Genomic DNA, 17,225 nt, shown 5'->3' with positions numbered 1-17,225 from the left:
ATCGGTGTTTTGGATACCAAGGTTTTAGTTTTCATTCGAGTACGGCCCAAAAGAAGTTCTTTATCTCTTGGGGAGTATAAGAAGTTATCCCCCAGATATTGTGAGCCTTATATCTGAATTCAATGAAAGTAGGTGACTTAGCCTACAAGCTTCTTTTACCTCCTCATCTCAAAGTTCTTAATGTATTTCATAGAAATATGTGCCAAGCCCAAATCATGGAAAGACGGAAAAACTTCAATGGCAAGATACCGTTGGCTTCTAAGTTACGCTAGCTCCTTCCTTTATATAAGTCGTAACTTTTACCTGTCGCTCACAGTAATCTTACTTCCATCGATCTCCCTTCTTCTTAATCTCCTTCATGACTTGGCAACACAGGAATTAGTTTTATCCATGATGATTTCTCACCTTCAAGACGCAAGCGAGTCTTTGAAGAAAGATTTTATAGAACAGTATGAGCGCTCACTTTTTCCTCACTTGGGAACTTCGGTAGCTCAGACCAAATGGCGGACCTATCAAGACATAACTAGGGTAACACCCTGGGGTCAGCAGAACTTTCGTAACAATGTTCGCTTGGCCATGGTTATTAAAGCCTTGGGTTTGGGTCCCTGATACTACTGCGTCATGAGATCAAGGCATCTTGGTTTTTCTGAGCGGGTCTTCTTATTGGCGTGTTTTCTTCCTCATCAGAAGATATGCGTTTACCCCGTTTTTGGCTTGCCTCTCAGAGGTCCTTTTGTTAGATCACCTCATACCACTGAGATAGGTGCAGCAATAACCAACAGAATTATTCCCATAGATGAGTTACCTTATACGTGCGCAGCTTGTGAGTGCTGCTTTTGTGATCATATGATGGACGGACTTATGGAAGTGTATAGAGTTCTTCTATCTTTACTGTATATATTCCAAGGATGAATAAAGTTTAAATCTTGTTCTTGTCTTGACCCTTACTCTCTTTGAGACTTTTTTATTTGGTGGTTAATCTTAATTAAAATTTTCTCTAAGTCTCATGTTCGTGTATCTTGCGAAATTATCCCAAGTTTGCGAGATGAGGACATCTTGCGTTTTTCAAGTGGGAGAGAATGTAAGATTCCTCCCCAGCCTCTCAAAATGTCCAGCATCTTCTCCTGTAATCAATCCCCTCTTCAGAAATATAAAAGACCTTGTTTCTAACTGTTTTGACTTAGAGAGAGAGAATATTCTAGAGAGAGAATATTCAGATTTTGAATATTTGTAGATAGAAAAATTTCTCATCTTATTAAAATAAGTTCCCTTGAAACAGAAATTCAAAAAGAACTTTCCAATGTACAATTGGAATTAATTGGAATTAATTGGAAATGAGTATAAAGGACCTTAGCCTAAGGGTCTAGATTTTCAGAAATTTTTGGATTATGGTCCAATTAAGGTTCCTATGGGCCAATAGCATCAATCCATGTGTAGGGAGGAGATAAATCCAATTTGTAAAAGAAGATACCCAAAAATGAGTAAATGCTCACATAAGATGAAGAGTTGAAAATGTACAAGGTTTATTAGTAAAAAACTATGAGCAATATTAAAAATATGAGATATTTTGGGTATCCAAAAATGAGTAAATGCTCACACAAGATGAAGAGTTGAAAATGTACAAGGTTTATTAGTAAAAAACTATGAGCAATATTAAAAATATGTGATATTTTGGGTATCCAAAAATGAGTAAATGCTCACACAAGATGAAGAGTTGAAAATGTACAAGGTTTATTAGTTAAAAAAACTATGAGCAATATTAAAAATATGAGATATTTTGGGTATAATGATTCCATTTTAACACATATGTAAGGAAGGGGAGTTCTGTAAAGGAGGTGCATAATTCACATGCTTGAATGAGTTTTAAACTAAAAAATAATGTGATATTTTTATCTCTCCTCTCTCTTGAACCAAACCATATCAAAATGGAACCAAACCGAATCAAAAAGTAACCAAACTAGGTCCAAATCTAGTCCAAATTCAACCAAACTGAATTTAGAAAATTCTAGAATTCAGTTAGCTTTGGTTAGAGCTTCCCTCTCCTATAAATAGAACATGAGTCCTTTGAAAAAAAGGAGAAGAATTTTACTATACTAGAGTTATGCTGAAATAATGCTAGTTTCTACTATTCTCTAAAATTCTCTCCAAATTGAAGAAATTGGAGCTTCCCTCTTTCTTAAATCCCCATTGGTGGCTCCATCAACATACTTAACCAATTGATTGGTTGGGGGCCTCTACCGTGAACAAAGAATCAAGCAATTTGTAAGGTAAATGGTGAATTTTGATCTTTTCTATAATTTCTCAATGCTTCTCTCTTCTCAACCCCTCTCAAGCTTGAGAAGCTTAATTGGAATGGTTTTTGAAAGCTATTGAAGTTAATTGATGAATGGTAGTGAAGAGTTACATAAATTGATGAATGCTATTGAAGTTAATTGATTAATGATAGTTAAGAATTACATAAATTTTCATTTATGCTTAATTCAAATGGTTTTTATGAAATTTCTCTCTCTCACTCAAGAAATGGTCATACTCATGACCCTTTCTCAATCCAAATGAAGCTTTTCATAAAGCTTTTTCTTAATCCAAGATTAATCTATGCTTGAGGCCAAATTAATGGCTTTTTTATGCTTTTAGTTTATGTATTTCATGAATATTGATGATTCAATCCATTAGGGATTAATGATCCAATTAGGGATCATTCTAATTATTTCCTTAAAGATAAGCTTTATCCCTTAGAAAAATTGAGATTTATCAGTCATAGCAGCGGAGCTATGGCAAAAATTTTATAAAAATTACGCATAAAATACTTTCATTCAAAGCATAAAAAGAGGACTTCCTACCATATTCTAGGAATTATCATCCTAGATTAATTGAAAGATATTAATTATAATCCTAGAGAAATTGATTTTTATATTATGCATAATTGAATTTCATGCATAGAGGTATGCATAGAAGATGATTATTTTATTATAAAAGAGTTACTTTTAGCATAATTGAATTTCATGCATAGAGATATGCATAAAAGATGAATATTTTATCATAAAAGTGTTACTTTTAGCATAATTGAATTTCATGCATAGAGGTAAGCATAAAAGATATGGGAAGTGATATGATGTGATAAGATGTATATGAGATGAGTTAAGATGTGATAAGATGAGTTAAGAAGTGATAGGATGTGTAGGGGATGAGGTAAGAAGTGTATGTGATGGGATAAGATGTATATGGGTTGTGATAGGGTGAGAATATGGATGTGAATGTGGATGGGTATGTATGGATGTATGCATGTAGATGTGGATGCATGAATGTGGATGTATGGATATGAATGAGGATGTGGATGTGGATGCATGAATGTAAATGTGGATGTGTATGTATGGATGTATGCATGTAGATGTGGATGCATGAATGTGGATGTATGGATGTGAATGAGGATGTGGATGTGGATGCATGGATGTAAATGTGGATGTGTATGTATGGATGTAGATGTGAATGTGGATGTGGATGTATGGATGTATGCATGTAGATGTGAATGTGAATGTGGATGTATGGATGTAAATGAGGATGTGGATGTGGATGCATGGATGGAGATGTGGATGTATACATGTAGATGTAGATGTATAGATATGGATGTGAATGTGGAGGTAGATGTATACATGTAGATGTAGATGTATGGATGTGAATGTGAATGTAGATGTGGATGTATGCATGGAGATGTGGATGTATGCATGTAGATGTAGATGTATGAATGTGGATGTGGATGTATGCATGTGGATGTGAATGTACGCATATAGATGTGGATGTATGGATGTGAATGTGCATGTAGATGTGGATGTATAGATGTGAATGGGAATGTGGATGTGGATGTATGTATGTATGTGGATGTGGATGTGGATGTATGAATGAGGACGTGATAATGGATGTATGCATGTGGATGTGGATATGGATGTGTATGTATAAATGTGGATATGGGATGTGGATGTATAAATGAGGATGTGAAAATGGAGATAAGCATGTAGATGTGGATGTATGGATGTGAATGTGGATGTGGATGTGGATGTATGGATGTGGATATGGATGTGAATATATGATATGTGATGTGAAGGAATCTGAAGTGAAGAGATGGAAAATGAGGTGATTGGATGAGTACACATATAAATGGAATGTGGAATAAGTAATGTGGATTAATGAGAGATAATGTGAAAAAATGAGAGTTAATATAGAAACTGTATTACTGTTACTCTTCTCCTGTCCTTGAGCCATCTACATTGAATTTTTTACTAATTCAATTGTTTTTGGCATAATCCTGTCCAAAGTGAATTGGTGGCCACTATTGCTTCAAACAATAGTAGAACCCTCAATCCCTCAAGCCAAAGGAGAGCTTACAAGCTCCATATAAGCTAATTTTCTTACTTTATTTACAAATTTTAATGAAAAATCTATGGTTTTTTTTATTTTTATGTTTTACAAATGAATGAATTAAATTCAAATGCTATGCCTTTCATGAAAAGGCCACCCCCTTCTCTTCTTTACATTCCAACCTTTCTTAATCTTAGAAAGATTAACTGAGTGATTAATTAAACTTTTCTTATTGTTTACTCTCTTGAATTTAGAAAATTGTGTAGATTAGAGTTCTTTAATTATAATTTAGGTTAATTAAGTTAATTAAAGACAAATAAAATTGAGAAATGGTCAACCATACAAAGGAGGCTATAGCAAAATTTTCCAGAATTTTGTGAAAAAGAAAGTTTGTTTTTATGTTATTCGAAAAGAGTAATTCCCACCATTTTTGCATCTAAAAGAAATATTCTGATTACTCCATGTACATATGCATCTATGAATATGCATGGATATCACTGATATTAATTATTAAATGATGAGATGTGGATATGGGTAGATGCGAGTGGATGAGCTCTGATGCGGATAAATGAGGAAAGATGTGATTGAGATGGAAAATGATGTGATGAGAATGGGAATACATATGAAATAAATGAGGATTGATGTGGAACAATGTGGAAAGATGAGAGTTCATTATAGAAACTGTATTTTTGACTTGTTTTTAAATGACTGTTTTATGTCAAGAATGCTGGGGAAGCATTTTGACCGTCTTGTGAATGAGGTCGTGGAGACCTAACTGATAAAGTTACAATAGCTGACGGAGAGTCAACGGAGGACGTCTCGCGTAGCAAGGTCGACCGAGGTCTTGACCAGCCTCGGTTTGATTTAAATGGTGAGCTTCCAGTACGGTGGATGAGGCACCAAGGAAGTGGCCTATGAGTGAAGCACTAGGTGACCTACGAAGGATCCTAGACGGTGCTGACCATATGGTGCTCGGGCTCTGGGTCACCGAAGATACACACACGTGCATCGTGGAAGATATTGGAGCAAGGAGTAAGGTTGTTTTTGAATTTGGGCATGGATCTGGTTGATTGACCTTGCTGGTCCTCAACGGATGAGTCCATGGCTCTTTTATATGGATCTGTTGGTTGATCTTGCTGATCTTCAACGGGTCTATTTTGATTTTTATAAGTGAATATATTGCCAAGTACTATGAGCTAGGATTTATCGAAAAGGCCCCTGAGTAGACAGGTGGTAAGCGTTCTGGTTGAATGATGCCATAGGTACACCAATGAAGGAAAAATTAGAAATTAGGATTCATCTAGATATTTTGGAGGATTATGATTAGTGATACTATAGTTTCATAAAAAGATTATTTTTAAAAACAAATGAATCTGTGAAAAAGGCAATTTCATCTGGATATTTTGGAGGATTATGATTAGTGATACTATAGTTTCATAAAAAGATTGTTTTTAAAGACAGCTGAATCTGTGAAAAAGGCAATTTCATATTAGGTATATAAGTGGTGTGACTAGTTTTAAGTTTGCATGAATATCTAGCTAGGGGGCCTAGGAACTCTTTTCCCTGGTACTTAGGACAAAACCTAACCAAATTCTTAAATGGATCCCATCACTACAGTGGTTGGCTAACCCACCGGACTGGATGGGGTTAGGCTGGATTGATGGATCCTTAATATGAGACTTAATTCTGTTATGGTACAATAGATAAAGTAAATCCCAGATAAAAATTGTTCTATGGAAAAGAATCAACGGATGTGCCTTTCAATGAGGAAAAAAGCGTTGGTCTCTACGATCCAAGTGCAAGTCTTTTCCTTGATCTAACTATGGGACTTATGGGTCGGTCAGATCAGTTCTGTTAGTTAAGGCTCTTGACTAAATTAGAGTAAAAATATCCTGAAGGAATTGCCCGTGCTTTTCGGGCGAGGGAAGTTTTTTCGGGTTCGGTTTGGAAGAACCGAGGGATTAGTCTCTTGTCTGGATATACATGGGCGAGGCCCCGAGTGAGGGACCCTGCCCCATGCAAGAAGTGCTACTCCCACTGGCACCCCAGAATTCGTTGCGCAATAGAGACATGGATCTTTCAGTTGGTATCAGAGCAAATTGGCTAAAGTGGATCAACCGAGAAACCAGAAATGTCAAAAATTTATGAAGTAGTAGTAAAAGGTTGTAATTGTGTGATGAAATTCATACGAATTGATATTCAAAATGAAGATTCATAAATAGGTAATTGGGTCTTCAAATGGAAGTACCGCAATTGTATGGAATCCCTTACTTGCTTGAGGCATAGACATGATGGTATTTACCTTAAAATTCCAAGGACCGTTACTACCCGTATATACCGAGGGTATAACTGCAGCTCTTTATTGGGAGTATATACGAGTAAATCTAAGACTTGAAATTATAAGCAAAAATGCTATCCAGATGATGAATTCGAATGTGGTTGATATGATTTTAAAATTCTAGTTGAGAACTGATGAGTTGATTTAGACTCTGAATGATGATTCCTAAATTTTGGTTGAAAAGTGATAAGCTGAGCAAAACCACAATGAGGATGAATGGGACGAGTCCCTGTGATAATGTTCGTAACTGGAATGACGATAATGACTTCAGCAAATCACTATGAGATTAGTGGATTGTGCTGACAGATTGCCACTGTTAACACTTGACCCAGTGGATCAAGTTAAGGGATGACAAATTAAAAACTTGTATAATTGAAATTCCCATGGAGGAATGTTCAGATGGAAATTTTAGTCTAATGGACCATTATTGTGTTAAGGATATGAATGATATGATCTGAATGAATTGTTATATGATGATCAGTTTAATATAAGGGATCTTTATCCCAGGATTCTGTTGGGTTCACCAGACTATAAGGAACCCCAAAATCAGTTGGATCTTAAGGAAAAGAGTTGTCCTCTAGTTTGCGAGATGAGGACATCTCGCGTTTTTTAAGTGGGGTAGGATGTAAGATTTCTCCCTCCAGCTTTTGAGGTGTGCAGGTGTAAGAACCTCCCCTTGTGATCTTATAATTATTCCCCTCTCTGAAATAAAAGAAAGATCATGTTTTACCTTGTTTTGGCCTGGAGAGAGAAAATGTCTAGAGGGAGGTAATTCAAAATTGAGATATTTTTGGATATAAAAATCCTCTCAGTGTCTAAAATGGTTTCCTCTGAAACACAAATTCAAAAATAACTTTCCAATGTGCAATTGGAATTAATTGAAAATAGGTATAAAGAGCCTTAGCCTAGGGGTCCAGATTTTCAAAAAATTTTGGATTATGGTCCAATTAACGTTCCTATGGACCAATAAGATTAATCCAAATGTAGGGAAGAGATAAATTGAAGAAAAAAAGAAAACCCCTCCCAAAAATAAATAAATGCTCACATAAGATGAAGAGTGGACTAAGGACCAAAGAAAAGAATTAAAAAACTGAATTTTGACATCTTAGTGTGGGGATCTCTCCTCACCTTTTTCTCATCATTACCCCCAATTTTTAATCAATAAAATGAGAAATTTTCATCTCTCCTCTCTCCTTTTTCAAAACTAGATCCAAAAAGTAGGCTAAACTGACCGAAAAATGGTCAAAAATTGACCAAACTGATCTGGAAAATTCTAGAATCAGTTTGCTTGGTTACTGGCTCCCTTTTTTCTATAAATAGAAGCCTTCCCCTTTGTAAAAGCTTAATGGTATTTATGCACGGTTACTCTGCTCTCCTGTCCTTGAGCCATCTACATTGAATTTTTTACTAATTCAATTGTTTTTGGCCTAATTCTCTCCAAAGTGAATTGGTGGCCACTATTGCTTCAAACAATAGTAGAACCCTCAATCCCTCAAGCCAAAGGAGAGCTTACAAGCTCCATGTATGCTAATTTTCTTTCTTTGTTTACAAATTTTAATGAAAAATCTATGGTTTTTTTTATTTTTATGTTTTACAAATGATTGAATTAAATTCAAATGCTATGCCTTTGATGAAAAGGCCACCCTCTTCTCTTCTTTATATTCTAACCTTTCTTAATCCTAGAAAGATTAACTGAGTGATTTATTAAACTTTTCTTATTGTTTACTCTCTTGAATTTAGAAAATTGTGTAGATTAGAGTTCTATAAATATAATTTAGGTTAATTAAGTTAATTAAAGACAAATAAAATTGAGAAATGGTCAACCATACAAAGGAAGTTATGGCAAAATTTTCTAGAATTTTGTGAAAAAGAAAGTTTGTTTTTATGCTATTCCAAAAGAGTAATTCCCACCATTTTTGCATCTAAAAGAAATATTCTGATTACTCCATGTACATATTCATCTATGAATATACATGGATATCTTTGATATTAATTATTAAAACTGATTTTTATGCATAGAAAGATGCATAAAGAAATTTTTTTTATTACAAAAGTGTTATTCTTATTAAATTTGATTTCTATACATAGAATGATGAATAATGGAATTTTTTAATTGATATTAGAGCAAGGAGTAAGAGTTATTTTCTGAATTCGGGCATGGATCTGGTTGATTGACCTTGCTGGTCCTCAACGGATGAGTCCATGGCTCTTTTATATGGATCTGTTGGTTGATCTTGCTGATCTTCAACAGAGATTCTATTTTGATTTTTATAAGTGAATATGTTGCTGGGTACTATGAGCTAGGAACTATCGAAAAGGGCCCTGAGTGGACAGGTGGTGAGCATTCAAGTTGCCAATGATGCCATAAGTACACTGATGAAGGAAAAAATGGAAATTAGGATTCATCCGCATATTTTGGAGGATTATGATCAGTGATACTATAGTTTCATAAAAAGATTATTTTTAAAGATAGCTGAATCTGTGGAACAAGGCAATTTCATATTGGGTGTGACTAGTTTTAAGTTTGCATGAATATCCGGCTAGGGGGGCCTAGGAACTCTTTTTCTATCACTACAGTGGTTGGGCAGTTGGCTTTGGGCAGTTGGCTAACCCACGGCGGGACTGGATGGGGTTAGGCTGGACTGATGGATCCCTAATATGAGACTCAATTCCGTTATGGTACGGTAGATGAAGCAAATACCGGATAAAAATTGTTCTATGGAAAAGAATCAACGGTTGTGCCTTTCAATGAGGAAAAAAGCATCGGTCCCTATGATCCAAGTGCAAGTCTTTTCCTTGATCTGACTATGGGACTTACGGGATCGGTCAATTTAGTTCTGTTAGTTAAGGCACTTGACTATGTTAGAGTAAAAATATCCTGGAGGAATCTCCCGTGCTGTCTGAGTGAGGGAAGTTTTTTCGGGTTCGGTTTTGGAAGAACTGAGGGATTAGTCTCTTGTCTAGATATACGTGGGCGAGGCCCCAAGTGAGGGACCCTGCCCCGCGTAAGAAGTGCTACTCCTGCTACTAGCACCCTAGAATTCGTGGCATGGTGGAGACATGGATCTTTCAGTTGGGATCAAAGCAAATTGGCTAAAGTGGATCAATCGAGAAACCAAAAATGTCAAAAATTTATGAAGTAGCAGCAAAAGGTTGTAGTTGTGTGATGAAATTCATACAAATTGATATTCAGAATGAAGATTTATAAATAGGTAAATGGGTCTTCAAATGGAAGTAACACATGGAATCCCTGACTTGCTTGAGACATAGACATGATGGTATTTACCTTAAAATTCCAAGGACCATGACTACCCGTGTATATACCGAGGGTATAACTGCAGCTCTTTACTAGGAGTATATTACGAGTAAATCTAAGACTTGAAGTTATAAGCAAAAATGCTATCTAGATGATGAATTCGAATGTGGTTGATATGATTTTAAAATTCTGGTTGAGAACTGATGAGTTGATTTGGATTCTGATTGAAAAATGATGATTTCTGAATTTTGGTTAAAAAGTGATAAGCTGAGCAAAACCACAATGAGGATGAATGGGACGAGTCCCTATATGATGATGTTCGTAACTGGAATGATGATAATGACTTCAGCAAATCACTATGAGATTAGTGGATTGTGCTGACAGATTGCCACTGTTAACACTTGACCCAGTGGATCAAGTTAAGGGATGACAAATTAAAAACATGTATAATTGAAATTCCCATGGAAGAATGTTCAGATGGAAATTTTGGTCTAATCTAGCACCCTAGAATTCGTTGCATGGTAGGGACAAGGATCTTTTAGCTTGTATCAGAGCAAATTGGCTAAAGTGGATCAACCGAGAAACTAGAAATGTCAAAAATTTATGAAGTAGCAGTAAAAGGTTATAATTGTGTGATGAAATTCAAACAAATTGATATTCAGAATGAAGATTCATAAATAGGTAATTGTGTTCAAATGGAAGTAGCAGTAAAAGAGTTGTAATTGTGTGATGAAATTCATACAAATTGATATTCAGAATGAAGATTCATAAATAGGTAATTAGGTTCAAATGGAAGTACCGCAATTGTATGGAATCCCTGACTTGCTTGAGGCATAGACATGATGGTATTTACCTTAAAATTCCAAGGACCGTGACTACCCGTATATACCGAGGATATAACTGTAGCTCTTTACTGGAAGTATATACGAGTAAATTTAGGACTTGAAATTATAAGCGAAAATGCTATCCAGATGATGAATTTGAATGTGGTTGATATGATTTTAAAATTCTGGTTGAGAACTGATGAGTTGATTTGGATTCTAATTGAAAAATGATGATTCCTAAATTTTGGTTAAAAAGTGATAAGCTGAGCAAAACCACAATGAGGATGAATGGGATGAGTCCCTGGATGATGTTCGTTAACTGGAATGACGATAATGGCTTCAACAAATCACTATGAGATTAGTGGATTGTGCTGAACAAATTGCCACTGTTAACACTTGACCCAGTGGATCAAGTTAAGGGATGACAAATTAAAAACCTGTATAATTAAAATTCCCATGGAGGAATGTTCAGATGGAAATTTTGGTCTAATGGACCATTATTGTGTTAAGGATATGAATGATATAATCTGAATGAATTGTTATCATATGATGAGTTCTATGTAAGGGATCTTTATCCGACGATTTTGTTGGGTTCACTAGACTATAAGGAACCCCAGAATAAGTTGGATCTTAAGGGAAAGAGTTGTTCTCTAGTTTGCGAGATGAGGACATCTCGCGTTTTTTAAGTGGGGTAGGATGTAAGATTCCTCCCTCTAGCTTTTGAGGTGTGCATGTGTAAGAACCTCCCCTTCTGATCTTATGATTATTCCCCTCTCTGAAATAAAAGAAAGATCTTGTTTTATCGTGTTTTGTCCTGGAGAGAGAAAATGTCTAGAGGGAGGAATTTAAAATTGAGATATTTTTGGATATAAAAATCCTCCCATGTCTAAAATGGTTTCCCTTGAAACAGAAATTCAAAAAGAACTTTCCAATGTGCAATTGGAATTAATTGAAAATAGGTATAAAGGACCTTAGCCTAAGGGTCCAGATTTTCAAAAAAAATTGGATTATGGTCCAATTAACGTTCCTATGGACCAATAAGATTAATCCAAATGTAGGGAGGAGATAAATTGAAGAATAAAAGAAAACCTCCCAAAAATGAGTAAATGCTCACATAAGATGAAGAGTGGACTAAGGACCAAAGAAAAGAATTAAAAAATTAAATTTTGACACCTCAGTGTGGGGATCTCTCCTCATGAAGTAGGCACATTTTTCTCATTATTACCCTCAATTTTGAATCAATAAAATGAGATATTTTTATCTCTCCTCTCTCCTTTTTCAAAACTAGATCCAAAACGTAAGCTGAAATGACAAAAAATGGTCAAAAATTGACCATCTGGAAAATTCTAGAATCAGTTTGCTTGGTTAGAGGCTCACTTTTTTCTATAAATAGAAGCCTCCCCCTTTGTAAAATCTTAATGGTGTTTATGCCCTATTACTCTGCTCCTGTCCTGAGCCATCTACATTGAATTTTTTACTAATTCAATTGTTTTTGGCCTAATCCTCTCCAAAGTGAATTGGTGGCCACTATTGCTTCAAACAATAGTAGAACCCTCAATCCCTCAAGCCAAAGGAGAGCTTACAAGCTCCATGTAAGATAATTTTCTTTCTTTGTTTACAAATTTTAATGAAAAATCTATGGTTTTTTTATTTTTATGTTTTACAAATGATTGAATTAAATTCAAATGCTATGCCTTTGATGAAAAGTCCACTCTCTTCTCTTCTTTACATTCCAACCTTTATTAATCCTAGAAAGATTAACTACGTGATTAATTAAACTTTTCTTATTGTTTACTCTCTTGAATTTAGAAAATTGTGTAGATTAGAGTTCTATAATTCTAATTTGGGTAAATTAAGTTAAATAAAGACAGATAAAAATAAGAAATGGTCAATTATACAAAGGAGATTATGGCGAAATTTTCTAGAATTTTGTGAAAAAGAAAGTTTGTTTTTATGTTATTCCAAAAGAGTAATTCCCACCATTTTTGCATCTAAAAAAAATATTCTGATTACTCCATGTACATATTCATCTATGAATATGCATGGATATCATTGATATTAATTATTAAAATTATTTTTTATGCATATAAAGATGCATAAAGGAATTTTTTTAATTACAAAAGTGTTATTCTTATTAAATTTGATTTCTATACATAGAAAGATGGATAATGGAATTTTTTTATTATAAAAGTGTTATTCTTATTAAATTTGATTTCTATGCATAGAAAGATGCATAATGGAATTTTTTATTATAAAAGTGTTATTTTTATTAAATTTGATTTTTATGCATAGAAAGATGCATAAAGGAATTTTTTTATTACAAAAGTCTTATTCTTATTAAATTTGATTTCTATGCATAGAAAGATGCATAATGGATTTTTTATATTAGAAAAGTGTTATTCTTATTAAATTTAATTTTTATGCATAGAAAATGCATAAAGAAATTTTTTTAACAAAAGTGTTATTCTTATTAAATTTGATTTTTATGCTTAGAAAGATGCATAAAGGAATTTCTTTTATTACAGAAGTGTTATTCTTATTAAATTTTATTTTTATGCACAAAAAAATGCATAAAGAAAATTTTTTTATTATAAAAGTGTTATTCTTATTAAATTTGATTTTTATGCATAGATAGATGCACAAAGAAAAATTTTTTATTATAAAAGTGTTATTCTTATTAAATTTGATTTTTGTGCATAGAAAGATGCATAAAGGAAATTTTTTTATTATAAAAGTGTTATTCTTATTAAATTTGATTTTTATGCATAGAAGGATGCATAAAGGAAATTTTTTTATTACAAAAGCGTTATTCTTATTGAATTAATTTTTATGCATAAATAGATGCATAAAGAAATTCTTTTTATTTTAAAAGTGTTATTCCTATTAAAATTGATTTTATGCATAAAAAGATTTTTTTAATAAAAGTGTTATCCCCATTGAAGTTGATTTTTATGCATAAATAGATGCATAAAGAATTTTTATATCAAAATTAGAATTCTCTTAATTTCCATGTTTAAATTCTATGAGTATTTGATAAAGAAATAAATACTCTAAGAGAGAAATTTCTATCGTTTTATATTCACACGGATTGTAAAAAGAAAATTCAAAAAATCTATCGAGAAATATTCAGATAAATGATTAATTTATTCCTCATTGGAATTCGTAACTATTTTAGGAACCAGTGAGTATTTGATAAAGAAATAAATATTCAAAGAAAGAAATTCAGTAAAATAGTAACTGAATTACCAAACCTTTTTGAGAAAGTTCAGGAAAAATCTTATCCGACTTGAACCTTGAATCAGACTATGACCAATACCAAACTCTTTCATTAGTTTTGCGAGGAAAGAAGGTGTGATCAATTTAGAAAAATACACTCAAAACTCTCGCCAAATCTGAAACTAAGTTTGAGACCCTTCAAACTGATTTGTGGATCAAGGTTATAGAATTCCAGGAATTCTGGTGTGAAATTTAAAATTTCGATCAAGAAGTTTTGGGGATACTGATTCAAGAAATACTCCTTGTATTCAAAAGAAAATCAAACTGAAAACTTGCATAGAAATGAGATGTGATGTGAATAGATGTCATGAGATGTAATGTGAATAGATGTGATGAGATGTCATGTGAATCAGATAGATGTGAATGAATGGATGGATGGGATGTGATGTGAATAGATGTGATGTGAATAGATGTAATGAGATGTCATGTGAATCAGATAGATGTGAATGAATGGATGGATGGGATGTGATGTGAATAGATGTGATGAGATGTGATGTGAATAGATGTGATGAGATGCGATGTGAATCAGATAGATGTGAATGAATGGATGGATGGGATGTGACATGAATAGATGTGATGAGATGTGAGTGAATGAATGAGATGTGATGACATGTGAATCAGATAGATTTGAATGAATGGATGAGATGTAATGTGATGTGAAACGCGATGTGAATGAATGAGATGTGATGTCATGGGAATCAGGATGTAAATGAATGATATGGGATGTGAATGGATGTGAATGTGTATGTGAAGAATGGATATGGATGTGTATGTGAAGAATGGATGTGAATGTGTATGTGAAGAATGGATGTGGATGATATGGGATGTGAATGGATGTGAATGTGTATGTGAAGAATGGATATGGATGTGTATGTGAAGAATGGATGTGAATGTGTATGTGAAGAATGGATGTGGATGTTTATGTGAAGAATGGATGTGGATGAGTATATGAAAGAATGGATGTGGATGTATGTGAAAGAATGGATGTGGATGTGTATGTGAAAGAATGTGATGTGACATAAATAGATGTGATGTGACATGAATATATGTGGATGTGAAGTGATAGATATGAATGTATGGATAAATGTGGGTAGTCAGACATGTGAATGATTGGATGGATGTGGATGAATGAGATGAGATGTGGATGAATGAGATGAGATGTGTATGAATGAGATATGATGTGGATAGAAGTGATATGATATCATGTGGATAGAATGTATGTGATGGGATGCTTATGAGAATGAATGTGATGGATGCTTATGAGAATGAATGTGATGGATATGAATGAATGTGATGGATATGAATGAGTGTGATTTGATGGATGTAAATGGATGTGATGGACGTGAATAGATGTGATGTGATGTGAATTGGGATGTGAATGAATCAAATTCCTAAATGGATCCTATCACTACAGTGGTTGGGCGGTTGGCTAACCCATGGGGCTGGATGGGGTTAGGCTGGATTGATGGATCCCTAAACTAAGACTCAATTCTCTTATAGTAGGATAGATGAAGTAAATCCCGGACAATCCTTGTTCTATGGAAAGGAATCAACGGCTGTACCTCTCGATGAGGAAAAAAGCGTTGGTCTCTATGATCCAAGTGCAAGTCTTTTCCTTGATCTGACCATGTGACTTACGGGTTCGGTCGGATCAGTTCAGTTAGTTAGGGCTCTTGACTACGTTAGAATAAAAAAATATCCTGGAGGAATCGCCTGTGCTTTCTAGGCAAGAGAGGTTTTTTCCACGTTTGGTTTTGGTAGAACTGAGGGATTAGTCTCTTGTCCCGACATCCGTGGGTGAGGCCCTGAGTGAGAGGCTCTGCCCTGCGCAAGAAGTGCTACTTCCACTGCTAGCACCCCCGAATTCATTGCGCGGAGGGGGCAGGGATCTTTCAGCTGGTATCAGAGCGAATTGGCTAAAGTGGGTCGATCGAGAAGCGAGAAATGTCAAAAATTTATGAAGTAGCAGTAAAAGGTTGTAATTGTATGATAAAATTCATACAAATTGATATTCAGAATGAAGATTCATAAATAGGTAATTGGGTGTTCAGATGGAAGTACCGCAATTGTATGGAATCCCTAACTTGCTTGAGGCCTAGACATGATTGTATTTACCTTATAATTCCAAGGACCGTGACTACCCGTATATACCGAGGGTATAACTGCAGCTCTTTACTGGCAGTATATACGAGTAAATCTAAGACCTTGAAATTATAAGAAAAAATGCTATCCGGATGATGAATTCGAATGCTAGGGTTGATATGATTTTTGAACTCTAGTTGAGGATTGATGAGTTGATTTAGATTCTGATTGAAAGATAATGACTTCTGAATTCTGGTTGAAAGAAGATAAGTTGAACAAAGCCACAATGAGGATGAATGGGACAAATCCCAGTGATGATATTGGTAACTGAAATGACGATTATGACTTCAACAAATCACTATGAGATTAGTGGATTGTGCAAACAATATGTTGCTGTTAACCATTGACTTAGTAGCTCAAATTAAGGGATGACAAATTAAAAACCTGCATGACTGAAATTCCCATGGAGGAATGTTCAAATAGAATTTTTGGTCAAATGGACCATTATTGTATTAAGGATATGAATGATATGTTCTGAATGAATTGTTATCTGATAATGAGCTCTATATGAAGGGATATTTATCCCAGGATTCTGTTGGGTTAACCAGGCTATAAGGAACCCTAGAATCAGTTGGATCTTAAGGAAAAAGAGGTTTCCTCTAGCTGCGAGATGAGGACATCTTGTGTTTTTTAAGTGGGGTAGGATGTAAGATTCCGCCCTCCATCTTTTGAGGTGTACAAGTGTAAGAAACTCCCCTTCTGTTCTTGAAATTATCCCCCTCTCTGGAATAAAAGAAAGATCTTGTTTTACCCTGTTGTGACCTGGAGAGAGAAAATCTCTAGAGAGAGGTAATCCAAAATTGAGAGATTTTTGAATATAAAAATCCTCCTAGTGTCTAAAATGGTTTCCCTTGAAACAGAAGTGGATGGAATGAATGAGATATGATGTGGATAGATGTGGACGTGATGTAATGTGGATAGAATGTATGTGATGGAATGGGGATACAATGAATGTGATGAATGTGAATGGATGTGATGTGATGTGAGTCGGGATAATTGTAAATGGGTGAGATGTGACGTGAAATGGATGTAATGT

Source organism: Cibotium barometz, chromosome 1 (genome assembly GCF_041138505.1).
Source record: "Cibotium barometz isolate CiBa-2024 chromosome 1, ASM4113850v1, whole genome shotgun sequence".
Taxonomy (NCBI): Eukaryota; Viridiplantae; Streptophyta; class Polypodiopsida; order Cyatheales; family Cibotiaceae; genus Cibotium; species Cibotium barometz.
Note: the sequence above shows the minus strand (reverse complement) of the source record.